Genomic DNA, 20,729 nt, shown 5'->3' on the forward strand with positions numbered 1-20,729 from the left:
CTCTGAGAATCTCCCCTGCCTCAGTTAAACTGTGCATCATAACTGCATGGCTATTTGAGATATTATTTTTAAATAACATGTTTACTTTGTGAAAGCTCTTATGTTAGGGAAACCAGAGGTCAGCATTGCAGTTTGTTTACAGATCTGTGAAATGGCTTTGCCCTGCTACCCCCTTATTTATATCAGATTTCATCTTTCATGCTACCCTCTCTTTTCCAACTTCAGTTTCCTAATGCTCTTGGTTACCCCACTTTGGAGATCACCCCGGCTTGCCTAGGATGCATCTGTCCAACTTTCAATGCCTAACCTTGGCTAGTTAACCATCTTGAAACAAATTCATATCAATGCATTAATGACAGAAAAGAGCTTAATGTGGTAACTTCCAGTCACATCTTTGCTTTACATAGTGATTTTCAACTCCAACGATCTTAAGTAAAGAAATGCATTTTGAACAATGAAATGCGGTGGACTGGTAGGACCAGCAAGAAGGAGATGTTTAGCCAGAGCAGCTTCCCGTGGTCCTTTGCATCATAATAGCTAGTCCACGTTTGGTTGATGCAAAAGTTGTACTTAAGAGAAAGCATGTGAACAGGGTTCTCTTTTAAAAGTATACTCCAAATGGCTACCTGAAGGGGAAATGAATGGGAACCCTGGCACTATGGTGGGTTAGTCTTGATGTTTTTCATTCATCCCTTACGCCTGTTACCCATGTGAGTCTGTTTCTTATTAATTGGAAATTACTTTTACTTATGATTAAGAAACTGTTATAGTCCTGGACTTGTATGTAGAGGATAGGATTACAGTTCAACAAGTAGCCAAGTAATATATGACCAAATAAGATCCCTGGAATTTGGCTACGTAGGGTTTAATGTGTCCAGCAAACTTTTTCCTCTGTAGTGAGAAATAACATGACACCAAACCTTTCGGAATCAGGCCAGGAACTGAAATGGGGAGATGTTGAACCAGCTCTCTTTGAAGCTGAACCCTGTCATTAAGGGCTAGATGGCACAGCCATAGAATAGGTTAGGACTGTTCTAGAGAACTAGTGATTGTTGTATATTAATACCTGTAATTTATAAGCCCATAAAGATTTATGCTTCTTGTATTTTATATGTTTATTTGTACTGTTTTTCCTTCACTTTGAAAGTCTCAGCCTATCTCAGAATGGCAGGAAATCAATTGAAGTAAACTTTTGTCAGACTTCATTCAAACCTCTGGGGATACAAATGGTAGTGACTGATTATCATGGGAAGAGTGAAATTAAGAGGAAATTGAATCAAAACTCTCTAAACTTAGGCATTTTTTAATAGTACTAAGACCTTGGATTTTTTTTTAAAGTTTTAAAATCTTTTAGCTTTGTTCTATTTTATTTTTATTTTTTAGAAAGAGATATGGGAACTTTATGATCACCTTGGGTGATTTTATTGTAGTTAGAGAGTAAAACATTCTAGCTCATTTCTGTAAATATGGAACTCAGTAACCATGTCTCAGTAGAGATGCTTTTTATTTACAGAGAGTAAATAGAAAGTAATTTCAATTTTCTAAAAATTACAAGTACTGTCAAAATGTATGACAACCTGTAGTATAAGTATGTACGGATACACTATTTTAAATTTATGTCTTAGATTTTCTTTTCTCAGCTAATATTTATTTTTATTGACTTTTCTCAGAAATTATTTCATTCAGTCCTGTATTAAAAGATGCACAATTTCAAATTTCTTCTTATCAGATTAAGACACAAAATAGGTTAAAATATAATTTGCCATTGTGTTTAAATGGATCTTAGAAGTGCTAAATTTACATTTTCATACTATTCTGGATACTTCTAAGAATTTTAAATTTGATGTCATAATTCTATCACCTTTGGTTGTCTGCATTTAACATATGACACACTGTGATATTTGAATGCCTCTCTGAATAGCTCCCAGCTATAATGACTACTGCCATCTTTAGGATGGATCCACAGATTCTGGATCTAACTTATGTGCAGTTAGAGGGAGTTTAAAGGAGATTTAAATTGCCCTGCCAACTCCAATGACTCTTCATCCTTGGAGTTTGGTTAGCTGATTCTGTGCCTTGGTCCTAGTAATTGGGGGTTCTAGTTCCCCTAAAGATCTGAACTCATGCCACAAATTGTTTCAAGACCTGTTTCTTTTCCTAAAGGTAAGCCTCTGGCTTGATAATGATTCTGCCACCCTAGGCATTCTAGGTCTGTTAGTCTTAATTCTTTTGGTCATGCATTCCTTTGAAATTATGACAAAAGTTAGGTTTGTTTCCTTTGAAAGTGCACATATTCTCAGGTGTGTGTGCGTATACACACACGCTCACAATTTTGAATACAGTTTCTGGGCTTTCATGAATCCTAAGGCAACCCCCAAAGAATGGGGTCTCTGAATATTGCAGGCTTTAATGCCATGTGTAGTACACCTAAGCAGAAATCAGCCCAGCTGGGGCAGCATCCTAAATCACATGCCATTGAAACTTTCTTGCCCTTTGGTGCACCAGAATCTTGTCAGCAGTAGTCAGGTAGGGTCCACCCAATACAAATATTTGTCTAAAGCAATACCCAGAGAGGTAATATGATTTACAACTTAATGAGAAAAATAAAATCATTTGCTGAGCGTGAGTGAAGCTACTTTAGAGAATGAGAACAGTAAAGGTTTTACTGTGTTGATAAAGACTTGATTGCACTCAGTGAATTACAGAGCAGCAAGGTTCTGATATTTACTTTCAGTTCCTCTTCACTGAGGAACTTTTGACTTCTATATGCATTGTGACTAAAAGAATTGTGGCCTGTCTTCTATGGATGATTTTAAGCTCAACCATCAAACCTCCATTAAACACCAAGTATATGTCAGGTCCTATGCTGGGTGTTGAGGACAGAAAATGAGTGAGGAGCTCATAATGTTGTACAGGAGAAAGACAAGTAAGTAAATAATAATGAAAGGGATTGCTACTTTTTAAGTGTAGACTACGTGCTAATGGTTTCACATATATTATTTCACCAAATCTTTAAAACAATCCTAGAGTCATGTTTATTTTTATCCTCATTTTACAAGCGAGGAAACAAAATCATGGACGATGGACCATATGCCATGGTAGAACTAAAATTCAGACGCGAGCACAGAGAAGACCCAGGTTTTTGGGAGGCCGTCTTTAAAAAATTATGCACTTTGTACTCATCAGATGGCTACTACGAAACAAAAAGAAAACCAACCAGACAAAAATACAGCAGAAAACTAGTGTTGGTGATGATGTGGAGAAATGAGAACCCTTGTGCATTTCTGGTGGGAATGTAAAGAGCTGTTGCCATTGTGGAAAGCAGTATAGTGATTCCTCAAAGAATTAAACACAGAACTACCTTATGGTCCAGCATTCCACTTCTGAGTATATATCTGAAAGAACTGAGAACAGGGGCTTCTACAGATATTTGTACACCTGTATTCATAGCAGCGTTATTCACAATAGTCCAAAGGTGGAAACAAACCCAGTGTTTATCGTCAGATGAATGAATAAACAAAATGTGGTACTATATATACAGTAGTTTCCCCCTTAACCAAAGCTTTGCTTTCCTCTGTTTCAGTTATGTATGATCCACCACAGTCCAAAATTATTAAATGGAAACCTCCAGAAATAATTAATACGTTTTCAATTGTATGCCATTCTGAGTAGTGTGATGACATCTCACAGCATCCCACTCCATCCTGATGGGGCCGTGAATCTTCCCTTTGTCCATCGTATCGCCTCTGTACACACTGCCCTCCCCTTAGTCACTTAGTAGCCTTCTCAGTTATCAGATTTGCTGTTGCCATGTTGCAGTGCTTGTGTTCAAGTAACCTTTATTTTACTTCATAATGGTCCCAAAGCCCAAGACTTGTGATGCTGGTAATTTGGATATGCCAAAGAGAAGCCATCAGTCCTTCCTTTAAGTGAAAATTTGAAAACTTTTGGCTTAATAAGGAAAGGAAAAAAGTCATATACTGAGGTTGCTAAGATCTATGGTAAGAACAAATCTTCTATCCAGGCAATTGTGAAGGAGGAAAAAGAAATTCATGCTAGTGTTGCTGTTGCAACTCAAACTGTAAAAGTTACAGCTACAGTGGAAGATGGGTGTTTTGTTAAGACGGAAAAGACTTTAAATGGGTGGGTGGAAGACATGAATAGAAAACATGTTTTGATAACAACCTGTTGCACCAGAAAGCACTGAGCATCTACGAAGACTTCAGCAAGCAAGAAATGAGTGACACCACACCGCAAAGGGCTGGTTACACAGATTCAGAAATAAGGAAGATCAGTAGTAGCCTATGGCTACATCACAATGCTTACATCATTCACCTCCTGTCATCTCATCACAGAGACATCACAGCATCTCCCATCACAAGAAAGGTGAGTACGGTACAATGCAATATTTTGAGAGAGAGAGACTACATTCACATAACTTTTATTATGATATATTGTTATAGTTGTTCTATTTTATTATTAGTTATTGTTGTTAATCTCTTCCTATTCCTAATTTATAATTTAAACTTTATCATAGGTGTGTTTGTATAAGGAAAAAAAACATAGTGTTTATAGGGTTCGGTACCAGCCATGGTTTCATGTATTGTCTTGTAACGTATCCTCACAGATAAGGGGGACTACTGTATATACAAGGGAATATTATTCAGCCTTAAAAAGAAATGATACATGCTGCAATATGGATGAAGATTGAAGACACTGTGCTAAGTGAAATAAGCCATATACAAAAGGACAAATACTGTGTGATTCCACTTATATGGGATAACTAGAATAGTCAAATTTATCGAGCTAGAAAATAGAATAATTGCTGCCAGAGCTCGGGGAAGGAAGGAGTGGGGGGTTATTGTTTAATGAATATGGAGTTTCCATTTGGAAAGATGAAAAAGTTATGGAGATGATGCGCGATGGGGGTTGCACAGCAACGTCAATGTACTTAATGCCACAGACCTGTATACCTTAAAATGTTTAAAGTAGTAAATTTAATTTTACCACAAAAAGAATACAAAATTAATAATAAAATTAGTGACAAAAGTGAATATCTATTTAGAACAAGAAAATGATTTATAATAAATCAAATATTTTATAAAGTTAAATATCAAAAATATCACATAATCAAAAAAACAATATTTTATATTCAGCCAATGCCAGACAGAATTCTCTAATAGCTTTTATCTATATTTTAATTTCATAATTCTGGATTATCTCTTCATATAACAAAAATTTTATATTATTTTCTGTAGAGAGAATAGAAAGATATTTCAGTCTTATTTCAAGCACAGTTGATTAAAATTTATGTTTGTTCTTATTAATACTGGGATTCATAAAATTTCACACACATTTGAAGTACTGCTATAGGTTTGCGTCTTAATACACAGGATTCTTTAATTTTGTACTATTTTCATCAAAAAAATTTTGTAACGTATGATGTGGTTTTAATTGTACATAAGACATTATCAGATACATTCCTGACAGAACCTGTCTTAACTAGGTTTTCTGGTCAAATTCTAAAACCAAATTCTCTGTCTGCAGCTTTACACACTGGATGATTGAAATTATTTTCCCTGGATTAGCTTTGTCTCTGTGCATTTCACCATCTGCTTCTCTTCAATAACCTACAAATTTCTGAACCTGGGAGCCATTGGGAAGCACACTTTCACTTTTTGATATGACTTCTGGCCCTGCATATTTGTTTTGGCATAGTGGATGCTACCCTGAATGGCTAGCAATAAATTATCAATATACAGATATGACTGACACCCACATAAATATGTCCCACTAAAGCCAAACTGAAATTATTCTCAACTCAACTTCCCCCATTTGGGTCTCAAAAATGCCCACAGACCCTCCAATACCACCTGATACAGGAAATATGATGCCGGACAGTCAGAGTAAAATGATAATGGGGTTGACTGATTGTGGTTAAATATCTTTTGCAAATTTTATTTAAAACATATGATTGTGTGAACACATTTCTTGTGCCCTTCTGGGATCTTGGAAGTAAATCAAGCAATGAATAGTCTTACATCTTAAGCATCATTATTTTTACAATATTGCCACCTCTGCCTAAGTCTGTCTCACTCCAATATTTTTGCTTCTCTCCACTGTGCTATTCCACCTTAGATAACTGTAAAACATTAGGACAAGGGCAATGAGAGAAACCTAATTAGACAGGAAGGACACACTAAGGAAAGGCACATAAAACAGCCTGGAAGGAAGGCTTCGGAGGGAAGAACTCACCTATCTCATGCTGGCCTGTCCTGGCATTGCACTGTTTTATTTTATGTATTTTGTTACCACTTTCAGAAAATTAACAGCACAGCTCTGCTCAACTAGCACATCTAATGCCATGTCCCACCCACCGGCCCTACACTGACCAGTGGTGCCTAAAATACCTGTTTTTTTCCTTTTCTTTTGAAAAAAAAAATTAGAACAAATAGAAAGATTAGAACAAATGTTGGCATGATAGAAACAAGGAATAAAATAGGCAGAAACATCCCAAGGGAAGATCTACATGCTCTAAATGAGTTTGTGTCTCTTGGAGAGAAATAAAATCCAGAGCACAGAGAAAGTTCAGATAAGATGGATGAACCTCAAAATAACTTGAGGTGCAGTGAAGACTCAGGCAGAACAACTGTATCCTGGCAATTGCTATCCCAAATTTCAAAAATAGAATGGTGGATGTAGGTGAGCTATAGATCATGAGCTTGATGCAAATGTGGGTAATATTCTAAGATACAGTGTTCAGTAGATAGTGTTAATCACGTAGGGAATGGCCAATAAAATGACAAAAGGATTCTTGATATTGAACTGGATATAAAACACGTAAAACACAAGTTGACCCCAATCAGGCAATAAAGAGATTAAATTCAGTCCAGTACTGAATAATATCCTACAGAGGGAATTTCAACTATCAAATTACACAGTTATAAGTTATAAAAGAAGCTGGGCATGGTGGCTCACGCCTTTAATCCCAGTACTTTGGGAGGTCCAGGCTGGTTGATTGCTTGAGGTCAGGAGTTTGGGACCAGCCTGGCCAACATGGTGAAACCCCATCTCTACTAAAAATACAAAAATTGGCTGGGCGTGGTGGCGCATACTTGTAATCCCAGCTACTTGGGAGGCTGAGACATGAGAATTGCTTGAACCGGGAGGCAGAGGTTGCAGTGAGCAGAGATCGTGACACTACACTCCAACCTGGTTGACAGAGTGAGATTCTGTCTCAAAAAAACAAAAAAGTTATGAAAGAGGTAACTTTAAAAATTGGGTAAGGGGGCCGGGCACGGTGCCTCACACCTATAATCCTAGCACTTTGGGAGGCCGAGGCAGGCGGATCATCAGAGGTCAAGAGATTGAGACAATCCTGGCCAACATGGTGAAACCCTGTCTCTACTAAAAATACAAAAATTAGACAGGCGTGGTGTCACATGCCTGTAGTCCCAGCTACTCGGGAGACTGAGGCAAGAGAATTGCTTGAACCCAGGAGGCAGAGGTTACAGTGAGCCGAGATTCCACCACTGCACTCCAGCCTGGCGACAGAGACACTGTCTCAAAAATAAATAAATAAATAAATAAATAAATAAATAAATAAATAAAATAAAACTAGGTAAGGGTACACATGATATACTAGACTGCATGAAACATTGTGAGTTTGGAAAGCTCTGTTACCTCAAGGAGATGCCCAGCAGATTGACTTTTGGGTTGTGTAGAGGCACCCTGGCCATGTGTGGTACCTAATTAGGTCCCTGACCCTCTCTCAAATTCTTTAACTGACACTTCAACCCTGGCCTTGATTCTCTGATACAGTATCCTCAGCCCAATCAGATCATACATCTTTCTATTCTCTTTATTTGCATAAGTGGCTTTACAATACTGGGAGAAGAGAGAAATAACTATAAGAATGTTGAAGTTAGTCAAATCCACAGTATTAACACGTTTGTATTAACTTTAGAAATTTAATTATTTAATCCTTGAGATAACCTATGAAAGATTGTTTGTTAAGTTACTTGAAGCATTTAATATAACCTGATATATTAGAAAATAAGATATATGAACCATATAATTTCAATTTTAAAGTACAAGAGCATTTTCTTCAGTCTATACACAGTGTTTGAATGTTCAAGAGAACATAACTTAGTACTGCATACATTTGGTTTATTACTTTTACTGGAATTGCTTTAATTATTAGAACCCCCTCCCTCCTTTTGTAAACTTGCAAGATGTATAAAAGATACTAATGTGTCAGGCATTTGAAATGTTTGAGAGATTCAGGTAGAATAAATTTGTAATTGATATAATATATAATATTTAAAGGAACTTAATTAACCAAGTCTATCAATTGCATTAATTGTTTAGGGGAATTAACGTCAAATTGAACATTAGTCATGGAATAAGTTTAAATGGTAATTTATATTGGCCGGTTGCGGTGGCTCATGCCTGCAGTAGTCCCAGCACTTTGGGAGGCTGAGGAGGGCAGATCACCTGAGGTCAGTAGTTCGAGACAAGCCTTGCAAACATGGTGAAATCCCCTCTACTAAAAATACAATAATTAGCCAGGTGTGGTGGCATGTGCCTGTAATCCCAGCTACTCGGGAGGCTGAGGCAGGAGAATCACTTGAACCTGGGAGGCAGAGGTTACAGTTAGCAGAGATGGTGCCACCGTGCTCCAGCCTAGGCTGCCAAGTAAGACTCTGTCTCAAAAAAAAAAAAGGTAATTTATATTATCCTTTTCAGATTTACAGATATCTGCTTGATAAATATAAAAGGTTTAGAAAAACTATAAAGGCTTTTTAAACTTTACAGCTTTCATTCATTGAATAGTAATTAAGATGTAGGTACGACTGTATTTTATAAGATTTAAAGATTCTTTTGGCTGTCGGACAAAACACTTCAATGCTCAGCTAGATGAAAGGCAGAAGTCTTTGTTACTTACAGCTCCAAATGAGAGAAGGCTGCCACAGAGGACCACGCAAGGGGTTGCACCTGAGGACCGGGTACCACAAGCTGGAGGGGGAAAGGGCAGCTTATGTAGAGCAAAAAGGGTGGGGTTAGCTAGGTTGAATAATTTGCATAATTTTCGCAGGCTTTGGGGCATGGGCGCTGTCCTTAATTGTCTGATATCTGGCCCTGTGGTGATTAGAGTGGGTACATAGTGGCCCCGGAGTGTGAGAACCTGATAAGGGAAGTGGTTGGGGTGTGGATTTAATCAGCTGCTCAAGAGAGGAAACTGACCAGCCTCTAGCAGAGGCCTCCATACTAGGTCAAGACAGCACAATAATCAATAAAAATACCATATATAAAATATATTTAGTCACTGACTCCTTTATATCTTGATGTCGATTTTGAACTCAATTATTTGGGGTATTTGAGTGGCCTGAATAGTAGAGGAGACTTCTACAGAATAAGGCCTAAGTTGCACCAAACAGCATAGAAAACATTTTATTATGACAATAACAAGGAAGAAACCAAGTAGAAATGTGACAAGTCCCTGAAGGCTGACTTGTAACCAGGCTCCCATTTGTTTGGTGTTGGCCGGGAGAATACATCAGTCATGGCAAGGGCCTTTAGTCATATTTTGACTGGATTTCAGAGTGTGTTAAATATGTAAGGCATGTTTTTTTTAGGGTGATGGTTTTGTGATCTAGGCTTTCTGTTAGAATGACCTCTTGACTGGTGGTGTTAACCCACCTACAACCAGAAGCTCTAATAATGTTACGAACACCTCTTTGACTAGTTAACATATAATCAAGGACAAATTTACTGTCAAAAAACATTTTTGCCAAAGCTCCCTGGTCTAGCAGAACTAATATTTGCTGTAATTTAGAAATACGATATACTCGAATTTTGGACATTTGTAGGGTAGCGTCAATTATTTTTGACTGTTGGGCTAAAGCAATGGTCCTTGTGGCCATTGCAGCAAGTCCCAGAGCAGTGGTGAGTCCCAGTATTATAGGTACGAACGTGGCACATCAATGACATTTGGCTGGGTGGGGAAAGAATAATTAACATTTATATAAATAGGAATGCCAAGAGAGGCCAGAATGCATCTCGTGGCTTCCAGTTTCAGAGTAATGGAAGGGCAAAGGAGAGGGGATAAACACCCTTGTTGGTTGGGGCACAATATTGTTTTGTGGCATTACCTTTAGATTGGAAAATTGTACCTTGATTTAGGTAAAGGGAAATTACTAAAGAATAGGACTGGAGGAAGACAGTGGCTTTTGTTGGGCATAAGGTGAGAATATGCAGTTGTTCATTGGGTAGCCCATCTGTGGTATGTATTGAGGAAATATGAGTGCAGTTGCCACTTGCCATGAGGGGGCACCACAATACAGGACAAAAGGCCGTTTGGAAGTGGTTTTCATTTCTCAGTATTTTTCATCTCTGGGGAAATTATCAGTTGGGTAAATGTGTGGTGTGGGATATGTGGAGGCAGGGTGATGAGTTATGGATAGTCAGTGCAGAAGAGTCTACTTCAGTCAAATGTGTTTGTATTTTGGATGTCCGTATAAATATCAGAGAAGCTGGGACAGTGGGTTTGAATTTTACTTATGTAGTCTTTTAGAGGGCAAGAGGAGAAGATGCTGTTAGGATGGAAGAGATGGGGGTGGGAGTAGGGATACTGACAATGAGAAAGTGAAGGGGAAGAGGATGGAAGGGAATAAATGGTTTGACAGTGGGAGACCAGCAGATGCTCCTTTTACTCCTGGGAGAGCACACAGGGTAGATACTTCAGTTAGGTTACCCTTTAGTCAGGAGAAGTGGGTGGGATTAGCAGGAACCCGAATCTTAGAAGCATTAAGGAGGCATTGGACTTGGTCTCATAAGGGCTTAACCTGGTATAGAGTGGAATTACAATCACAGGGAGCAGAACTTAGAGTTTTATAGGTGTCTGTAAAGTCTGGAAAGTTACTCCAGTTTTGTGGGTCTTGCTTTTTTAAAACAGAAGTCAGCAGTGTAACCAGCTACTGGAAAACCAAGAGCCTCTGGTCTCCTGTGAATGGCAAGACATTCCACGTGCTGGTGTAGTTGGCACTGCTCGTAGTTGGTTGGGAGGCAGGAGGCATGTCATCTTTAATGGCGTGGTCTTGAGCTAGGGCAGTGTCGGACTAGGGTATCCTTCCCAAATGGATACCCACTAGGGTTGATGTGGGCCGTATTTTTGTGGCTCTGTTGTGTTATAATGAGGCTGAGTCATTTGTAGAATTTGAATACAATGTTGGGTCCTGGGAGCTTGATTCGCAAATGTCTTTTAAGTCAAAGGCTTTGTGGATGCACAGCTAGCAAAGATGCTGACATCCAGAATACTGCTATAATTGGACCAAAGTGCCACAATCTGAATGGTACAATCAAAGTCTCAATTAAAGGCAGCTAAGTGTCCCTACAAAGGACAGGATCTTGTTCCATTTTATGGCGGCATAGTATTCCATGGTGTGTATGTACCACATTTTCTTTATAGTCTATCATTGATGGGCATTTGGGTTGATTCCACATCTTTGTTATTGTGAATAGTGCTGCAATGAACATACATAAGCATGTATTTTTATAATAGAATAATTTATATTCTTTTGGGTGTATATACCCAGTAATGAGATTGCTGTGTCAAATGCTATTTCTGGTTCTAGGTCTTTAAGGAATTGCTACAATGTCTTCCACAATGGGGGAACTAATTTACATTCTCACCAACAGTGGAAAAGCACTCCTATTTCTCCATAGCCTCGCCAGCATCTGTTGTTTCTTGACTTTTTAATAATCACCATTCTGACAGGTGTGAGATCATATCTCATTGTGGTTTTGATGTGCATTCCTGTAATGATCAGTGATGTTGAGCTTTTTTTATGTTTCTTGACCACATATATGTCTTCTTTTGAGAAGTGTTTGTTAATGGGCTTTGCCCACTTTTTAATGGGGTTGTTCATTTTTTTTCTTATAAATTTGTTTAAGTTCCTTGAAGATTCTGCATATTAGACCTTTGTCAGATAGATAGATTGCAAAAATTTTCTCCCACTCTGTAGGTTGCCTGTTTGCTCTAATGATAGCTCGTTTTGCTGTGCAGAAGCTCTTTAGTTTAATTAGATCCCATTTGTCAATTTTTGCTTTTGTTGCAATTGCTTTTGACATTTTTGTCATGAAATCTTTGCCTATGCCTATGTTATGAATGGTATTGCCTGGATTTTCTTCTGGGTTTTTTTTTTTTTTTTTTACTTTTGCGTTTTACATCGAAGTCTTTAATTCATCTTGAGTTAATTTTTGTGTAAGATGTGAGGAAGGGGTTCAGTTTCAATTTTCTGCATATGGCTAGCCAGTTCTCCCGGCACCACTTACTAAATAAGGAATCTTTTCCCCGTTACTTGTTTTTGTCAGGTTTGTCAAAGATCAGATGGTTGTAGATGTGCAGTCTTATTTCTGAGATTGCTATTCTATTCCATTGGTCTATGTATCTGTTTTTGTACCAGTACCATGCTGCTTTGGTTACTGTAAACTTGTAGTATAGTTTGAAGTAGGGTAATGTAATGCCTCCATCTTTGTTCTTTTTGCTTAGGATGGTCTTGGCTATATGGGCACTTTTTTGGTTCCACATTACTTTTAAAGTAGTTTTTTTCTAGTTTTGTGAAGAAAGTCAATGGTAGCGTGATGGGAATAGCATTAAATCTGTAAATCACTTTGGGCATTTTGGCCATTTTCATGATATTGATTCTTCCTATCCATGAGCATGGAATGTTTTCCCATTTGTTTGTGTCCTCTCAGATTTCATTGAGCAGTGGTTTTTAGTTCTCTTTGAAGAGGTCCTTCACTTTCCTTGTTAGCTGTATTCCTAGGTATTTTATTCTCTTTGCAGCAATTGTGAATGAGAGTTCATTCATGATTTGACTCTCTGCTTGTCTACTGTTGGTGTATAGGAATGCTTGTGATTTTTGTACATTGATTTTGCATCCTGGAGCTCAAAGCCATTATCCTCAGCAAACTAATACAGGAACAGAAAACCAAACACCTCATGTTCTCACTTATAAGTGGGAGCTGAACAATGAGAACACGTGGACACAGGGAGGGGAACAGCACACACTGGGGCCTTTCTCGGGGGTGATGGCAGGGGGAGGGAGAGCATAAGGATAAATAGCTAATGAATGTGGGGCTAAATACCTAGGTGATGGGTTGATAGGTGCAGCAAACCACCATGGCACAGGTTTACCTATGTAACAAACCTGCATATCCTGCACCTGTGTCCCAGAACTTAAAATAAAATGAAATTGATAAAAATAAAGGAAGCTGAATATAAAAGCTCTCAACAGTCCCTGGTTTTTCTAGACGTGTGATGAGAGGGGTTCTGCTGTACACAGGTTTTAAATCATATGGCCTGATTTGAGTGCATATGGTTAATAGGGTGTCAGGTTGTTTGCCAATTAATATATCTATGGCTGAGGCTGTAACTCCAGTATTAGTCTGTAGGAAGCCCTCCAATTTAACCAATTTCTATGTTCCTTTATAGTTCCTTTATAGTAATTGGTTAAATTGGTCGAGTTGACAATGAGACCGGGGTGCCATTTCTGTGTTGTGGGAGAGCCCAACCAACACTTTCCTCCACAAAAGTTTACCTGAAACACTCAGACAAACAGGATTCTGCCCTACATAATAATAAAGAAACACTGCTTCCAAAGAAGTTACAGACTCCTGGAATAGGCTTCTGCCAAACACAGGCTATGAGCAGAAGCATGGGGAATGCAGACCCTGCAAAGGGCAGCTCAAGTGGCTCATCACTCCTAATGGTCTAAGGTGGGCCCCAGCTGTACTAGTGTATAGCTTTGGAGTTTAGCCACTCAGCACTGATCATTTTTAATATTCCAACACAGGAATGTGGATAAGGAGAGACTTGGAAACCACCGGCAGGCACAGCAGCACCAGCTAAAGTGCAGCTCACCAACAGGCAGCAGTTGCATCCCTAGTTGTGCTGGTGCGGGTCTGGAGCCAATGAGTAAGCCAAGAGCAGACCCTCACACCCTGCACCCTGCCCCCGCAAGGAGCTACCCAAGAGTCCACAATCATGGCCACACCTTCCTGCTCACAGTACCAATTGTTTATAAGATTTGAAGACTTTTGATGGTGGACACTTACAGGAGTTGTGTCGGGGACCGAGTAACTGAGTAACTGCAAGCTACAGGAGGCAGCTTACGTATGGCACACAGGGTGGGGCTAGCTTGGTTTCATAGGCTGTCTGTGGATTGGATGATTTAAATAATTTTGGTGGGCCCTGGGGTTTAGGGACTGTCCCTAGTTGTTTGGTGCTAGGTCCCAGGGCAGATTAGGGCAGATGTGAGTGTGAGAGCATGATAAGGAAAGTCTTCAAGGTGTGGAATTACTCAGCTGCTGGAGAAAAGGAATTTATCAGCCTTTAGCCAGGGCTTCAAACTGGGTCAAGACAGCACAATTACAGAAAAAAAAAAAAGAAAAAAAAAAGAAAAACACAATAAGAAAGAAAAGAAAACCCTATATTGTAGACTAAGAGACTATTTCTGTGCATAAATACCCTCATAAACATTACAAACCAAAAGATGGAGGTAATCACCAAGAGCCAGCATTGGTTCACTAAGAATGAATGATACAAATTTTGTGTTTTAGATCAGGAGTCCCCTGATCTAACAGGTCACAGTACAGGTCCCTAGCCTGTTAGGAACAGGGCTGTACAGCAGGGGGTGAGTGGCAGGCCAGCGAGGGAAGCTTCATCTGTATTTACAGCTGCTCCCCATCACTCACATTAATGCCTGAGCTCTACTTCATGTCAGATCAGCAGTGGCATTAGGTTCTCATAGGAGTATGAACCCTATTGAGAACTGTGCAAGCAAGAGATCTAGTTTGTGTGCTCCTTATGAGAATCTAATGCCTGATGATCTGTCAGTGTCTCTCCGCACCACCAGATGGAAACTTCTAGTTGCAGGAAATCAAGCTCAGGGCTCCTACTGATTCTACATTACAGTGAGTTGTACAATTATTTCATTATATATTACAATGTAATAACAATAGAAATAAAGTGCAAAATACATGTAATCTGCTTGAATCATCCCAAAATTATTCCCGCCCCCACGTCGGTCTGCGGAAAAATTATCTTCCATGAAACTGGTCCCTGGTGCCAAAAAGGTTGAGGATCCCTGTTTTAGATTACCATGTACTCTCTTGTGAACTAGTGAGTTTCCTGCCATTCAAATTACTTTAGAAAAAGCTAAAAGATTACTAGTTACTAGTAACTCTTGTAATGTAATATACTATTTGTACATCAATTTCACATACTTTATTTCACAATTTTCTTTCTAAGCCAGATTCACAGTAAATTCACTGACCACATTTTAAACTTATTCCTTTGTAATTCCACAGACATTTATTGAAAATTAAAGATGTGCCAGTCAGGAAACAAGTGTTGGTACAAAAATATGTCAATTCATTAAAATCAAGCAAGACATAGCTATATAGAACAACATAGCTCATTTAGAAAATACATGCAAACAAAAAGATACATATAGTTGCATTATAATGAGTGCTTGTGCAGGGGAGAAAAATGGGAGATGGTTATGGGGATACAAAAAAGAATAAGTTAAAAAGTAATATAACAAAGGGGGAAAAGAAGAAAGGGACTTTCCCAGGAATAATGGCAATTTCCCCTGAACTGAGAGATGTGATTAACTTGACCTTCTGCACCTGCAGAAAGTACATAAATAAAGAAATAAAACATAGTCCCTGTCCTCAAGAAACTCACAGCTTGGTAGGCAGACATAGGTAGAGACAAGTGATTGTAACACACGATTAATTCGATAAGCACAGAATGTTTAAAGAGGGTACCTTAGACAGGCTTCAGGTGCCTGGGGTAGGAGGCTCTTGTCAGGAGAGATTTCTCTGGACAGGTACTAGTTAACCAGGTGAAATGGTGCAAAGGCAATCCCAGGCAGAATATAGGATATGCAAATGCACAGTTGAGAGGAAGAGAATGATTTGGAAAATTACAAGTACAACTTCGAGAGACTGATGTTGTTGTCATATTTATTCATTCAAAATTATGTATTAAGCACTTACTATGTACCCAAGTACTTAACATGTTCAATTGAGGTTCAGAGGGTTTGTATTTTGCTTACACAGAGGTAGAATGAACTGGAGTTGGACTCAGGCCCAGGCCTTCTGACTTCACAAATATCGTGTGCTCTTTCCCCTCAGGCCCCCTTCCACGAATGCTGGAGAAAGAATTTATTAAATTAGATAGAGAGTTGGACTAGATGACCTGCAAACTTTGAGACTGTGTTCAATGAATAACATCACTAGAGTGCTTTGACTTTGCAAATAATGCTTTGATGGTTTCTGACATTCGTGGATGGCCCATTTATGACACCTGTCTGCAGACACTTTAAAGATAGAGCAGTTGTTCTAAAAAGTTTCTGAAATAATTGTGCAGTGAGTATCAACTTCAAACATGCACAGGGAATGTTTTAATATCCTGTTCTTATGTAAATGCCAGGACCAGGCTGGCTGAAGGTCACAAGAGAGGACACAAGCTAGGCTGAGAGATTTTGACCTGGGCAATATTTGAGAGCCATAGACAACTGCACTTGTTAGGGGTAATGACAATGCATTGGTCTAAGACTGAGGCAGACATTCAAAGGACAGGAAAAGTTTCAACATCAAGACAGTAGGAGTCTTGATGTTGGAGATTACTGATCCATTTGTCACCAAAAATAAAAAAGGACTCTGACTCAATCCAATGATTTTTTTCCATATATTTTAGTGATTTCCCTGTTGATTTCTTAAAGGGAATGTGTGTGCTCACTAAAATGCATCTTTATATAAATTTATTTATATTTTAGGACACAAGTTTAGATGTATGCTCAATGAAGTCTCTCTAAACTTCTTTAGAGGTTAACAGGAATAGGCAACCAGCACATAGAAAATTTAATCCATAAATAATTAGAATGCAATCAAGTTAACTTCAAGTTCTCTTCTTTTTAAAAATAATACCTGCAAAGCTATTTTCTTCTACTCTATGCAGCTTTTAACAACAAGCCAAAAGCCAGGTAGAAACCACAGGAGAAGAAACAGAGAATCTAAATAATTTGCACACTGTATGTTGAGCTTTTACTTTAGCTTAAAGTTGGTTATAAATACCCAGAAGGTGATTTATCCTACTTTTATTGTAATTATAATGCTTTAAATATGTGTTATTATGCAAACATATTAAAGACCTTAGTGTGATTTTCTGAATTAGTTCTGAAGTTAGAGTGTCACTAAAACTAGGCATCCCTCTTCTGTAAGAAAACAAAAACAAAAACAAAACAAAACAAAACAAAAATACCTCCAAGACTAAATATGTTCTCCATAAATCTCAGAGGAAAGGAAGAGGTGAAAGTTGATTACCCTAAATCATCATCTCAAAAGCTGCCAAGTCTGCAAATGTACAGTCAATCTTGCTCTTGGACTCAGTGCCATGACTTGATAGAATTCACACTAGGCTCTGACCTCAGATTTTAACTGCCCATTTGGAACTATCACTCAGAACTCAGGACTCTGAAGCTAGGGTCTAAAAATCTTTATCAGCAATGATGGCATTTCTCTCGGCAGACAAGTGACTCCACCTGAAATTTAAGTCTGGCTTAAGGCTATATTTAATGTCCAGTATCATATCATCATCACTGGCTTTTTCTGACTACCTTGCCTTTTGGGAAATGTGATCATATTTTTATATAACACTGAGTTTGCTTCTGACAAAAGAGAGACAGGTGAAAAAGGATCAGCCAAATCTTTAAGAAGATAAATAATAAATTAAAGCAATCTAAGATAAACAATATGGTGAAAATGTTCCTCTTTTATATACACAATTTCACATTTTTAGTTATTTTATTCATTGGTAACATGTCGAGAAATATTAATTATTGGGAGCCCTGCTATGTGAAAGCAAGTCATCTGCTAAAGTAACAAGCTCAACCATGGACTAGCTGTGGTTGTGGACCATTGACAAAACTCCCACTACTTCTCACATTTAGTTTCCTTATCTGTAAAGTAGTGACTATAAACAGCAACTGCATTAGGTGCTTGTGAGGCTTCAGTAATATAACGTTTTAAAGTACTAACACAACACTTAGAACCTAGCAAGTTCTCATTAAACTGTGGCTACTATTTTTTTTAAAATATAAAGACTGTACGTTTGCATGCATGACTTTTGTGTTTCACTAGTTTTTCTGTCTCAAATATTTGATGAAGAATGGCAGTTTTTCACAATCACAATTTTGAGGCCAGAGTCCATTTAAAGATTAAAGAACTCCTACAAATTTTCATTTTGTTCGTAAATTTAGTGATTCTCACATAATTCTTTCCTTACCTTCAACAATCTCCTGAAATCTGATATAATACAATTTAATAAGACACTGTATATTTCTAGTTTAAGTAATTTGGAAGAATTATAATTGTAACTATTACCATAAATATGCATATTATGGAATATTCATGTTAAATTCTTCAATAGCTCTTTTTATAAAATTTCTTTTAGACTTTCAAGAGTTTAGTGGCAGATAAAAAGATTAAGTAGTTGGGAACTGATCAACTCGCTCTTTCCTTTTTTATTTTTATTTTTGAGATGGAGTCTTGCCCTGTTGCCTAGCTGGAGTGCAGTGGCACCATCTTGGCTCACTGCAGCCTGCCTCCCGTGTTCAAGTGATTCTCCTGCCTCAGCCTCCCCAGTAGCTGGGATTACAAGTGCTGGCCACCACACCTGGCTAATTATTTGTATTTTTTAGTACAGATGGGGTTTTGCCCTGTTGGCCACGCTGGTCTTGAACTCCTGACTTGAGGTAATCCACCACCCCCGTCGGCCTCCCAGAGTGTTGAGATTACAGGCGTGGGCCACCGCACCCGGCCAACTTGCTCGCCCTTTTCTGAAAGTCAGAACTATGCAGCAGATCATAATTTCCTTTCTGGCCCTGGCTTCCATTTGTCCATTCTGTAAATGTATGGTTTTATACCTAGACTCTCAATTCTATTTATTTGGTATAGATGTCTATTCTTGCAGCAGTATCACACTGGTTTCATTACCATTTCTTCATAGACCGTTTTAAAATCAGGAAGTATGCTGATTTCTTCTTGAAACAAACAGATTTTTAAGGCTCAACATAGTTGTAGATTATTTTCCTTCAACTCTAAATAACATCACATACCCTTGACCAAAGTACAGCATCCTCAATTAAGCAATGTCATCTGTCACAATGTCTGTAGTATGTAGCTTTCAAATGAATGTCCATGGACTCAGATAACAAAACAATTCAATAATGTAGCAGGATATAAAATTAATATATAGAAATAGCATTTATACAGAAAATAAAAATAGCAAGCTAAAAGATACAATGATACAGAAAACTTCATTTACATAGCAAAAGAAGATAAATACTTAAAACTGAACAGAGGCCGGGTGCGGTGGCTCACGCCCGTAATTCCAGCACTTTGGGAGGCCGAGGCGGGCGGATCACGAGGTCAGGAGATCGTAGTCATCTTGGCTAACACGGTGAAACCCCGTCTCTATTAAAAATACAAAAAGAAATTAGCTGGGCATGGTGGCGGGTGCCTGCCTGTAGTCCCAGCTACTCGGGAGGCTGAGGCAGGAGAATGGCGTGAACCCGGGAGGCGGAGCTTGCAGTGAGCCAAGATCACGCCACGGCACTCCAGCCTGGGCAACAAAGTGAGACTCCGTCTCAAAAAATTAAAAAAAAGAAGAGATCTCCATTAATTTTGGGTAAGATGACTCAATCATAAAGATGTCATTTCTCTCTACGTTAGTTTATAACTTTAACGCAATCTTAAAACCAGAATAGCCAGTAAAATACTGGAAAAAAAAAAAAAGCTATGAGGAGACTTTCTTTACCATCTATTAAAATGTGCTAGAAAGCCTCTGTAATTAGCACCTGTGGTACTGTCACATGAGTAGGCAGATAGACTAGTGAAATAGAATAAAAAGTCTAGAAATAGATCAAAGTAAATATGGAAATTTAATATTAATGAAAGTAATGTCTCAAATTACTAGACTAAAGATAGACTTTTAAATAAATTGCTGGGAAAAGAAGAAAGTTGGCTAGGTGCAGTGGCTCATGCCTGTAATCCCAGCACTTTGAGAGGCAAGGCAGGCAGATCACCTGAGCCCGGAAGTTTGAGACCAGCAAGTTTGGGCAACATGGCGAAGCCCTGTCTTTACAAAAAATACAAAGAGTTAGCTCGGTGTGGTGGCATGCGCCTGTAGTCGCATCTACTCTGGAGGCAAGGGTGGGAGAATCACTAGAGCCAAAAGGTTGAGGTTGCACTGAACCAAGATCATGCCACTGAACTCCAGCCTGGGCTACAGAGTGAGACCTTGTCTCAAAAAAAAAAATAATAAAATAAAATAAATAAAATAAATTAAAAAAAAGAGTTAAGTCATTTGACAAAAGATACAGTCAGACCATTTTCTCACCTCTCACACATGAACAAGAGATAAAAAGAAAGAATCCATGAAAGTACTAAAGGATGGATGAATTCTTCTATCATCTAGGTATAGGAAAACACTTTTAAACTATGATTAAGAATCCATATTCAAAAGAAAAGATTGATGAATTCGAAAGCATAAAAATTCTGTCAAGGCAAAAACACCTTAAGTTAATTGTACAAAAACCAAATAGCAAATTGCGAGAAATATGGATGTCAATAAAAATAAAGCAACTTGAGTGGGA

General features: G+C 38.3%; 1 protein-coding gene across 2 annotated transcripts in view; it reads right to left on the reverse strand.

The window, feature by feature from the left end:
* The window catches only part of LOC129060980 (carbonic anhydrase 1), a 52,539-nt gene extending 43,468 nt beyond the window's left edge, over positions 1–9,071 (reverse strand). The window contains exon 1 of one of the 2 annotated variants that reach the window (XM_063726638.1): positions 8,948–9,071. The gene's annotated coding sequence lies outside the window, so the exon portion shown is untranslated. The remainder of the gene's footprint in view (positions 1–8,947) is intronic. The other variant, XM_063726639.1, reaches the window with a different exon arrangement.
* Between the last annotated feature and the right edge of the window lie 11,658 nt (positions 9,072–20,729).

The sequence above is a fragment of the Pongo abelii genome, chromosome 7, assembly GCF_028885655.2.
Source record: "Pongo abelii isolate AG06213 chromosome 7, NHGRI_mPonAbe1-v2.0_pri, whole genome shotgun sequence".
Lineage (NCBI taxonomy): Eukaryota > Metazoa > Chordata > Mammalia > Primates > Hominidae > Pongo > Pongo abelii.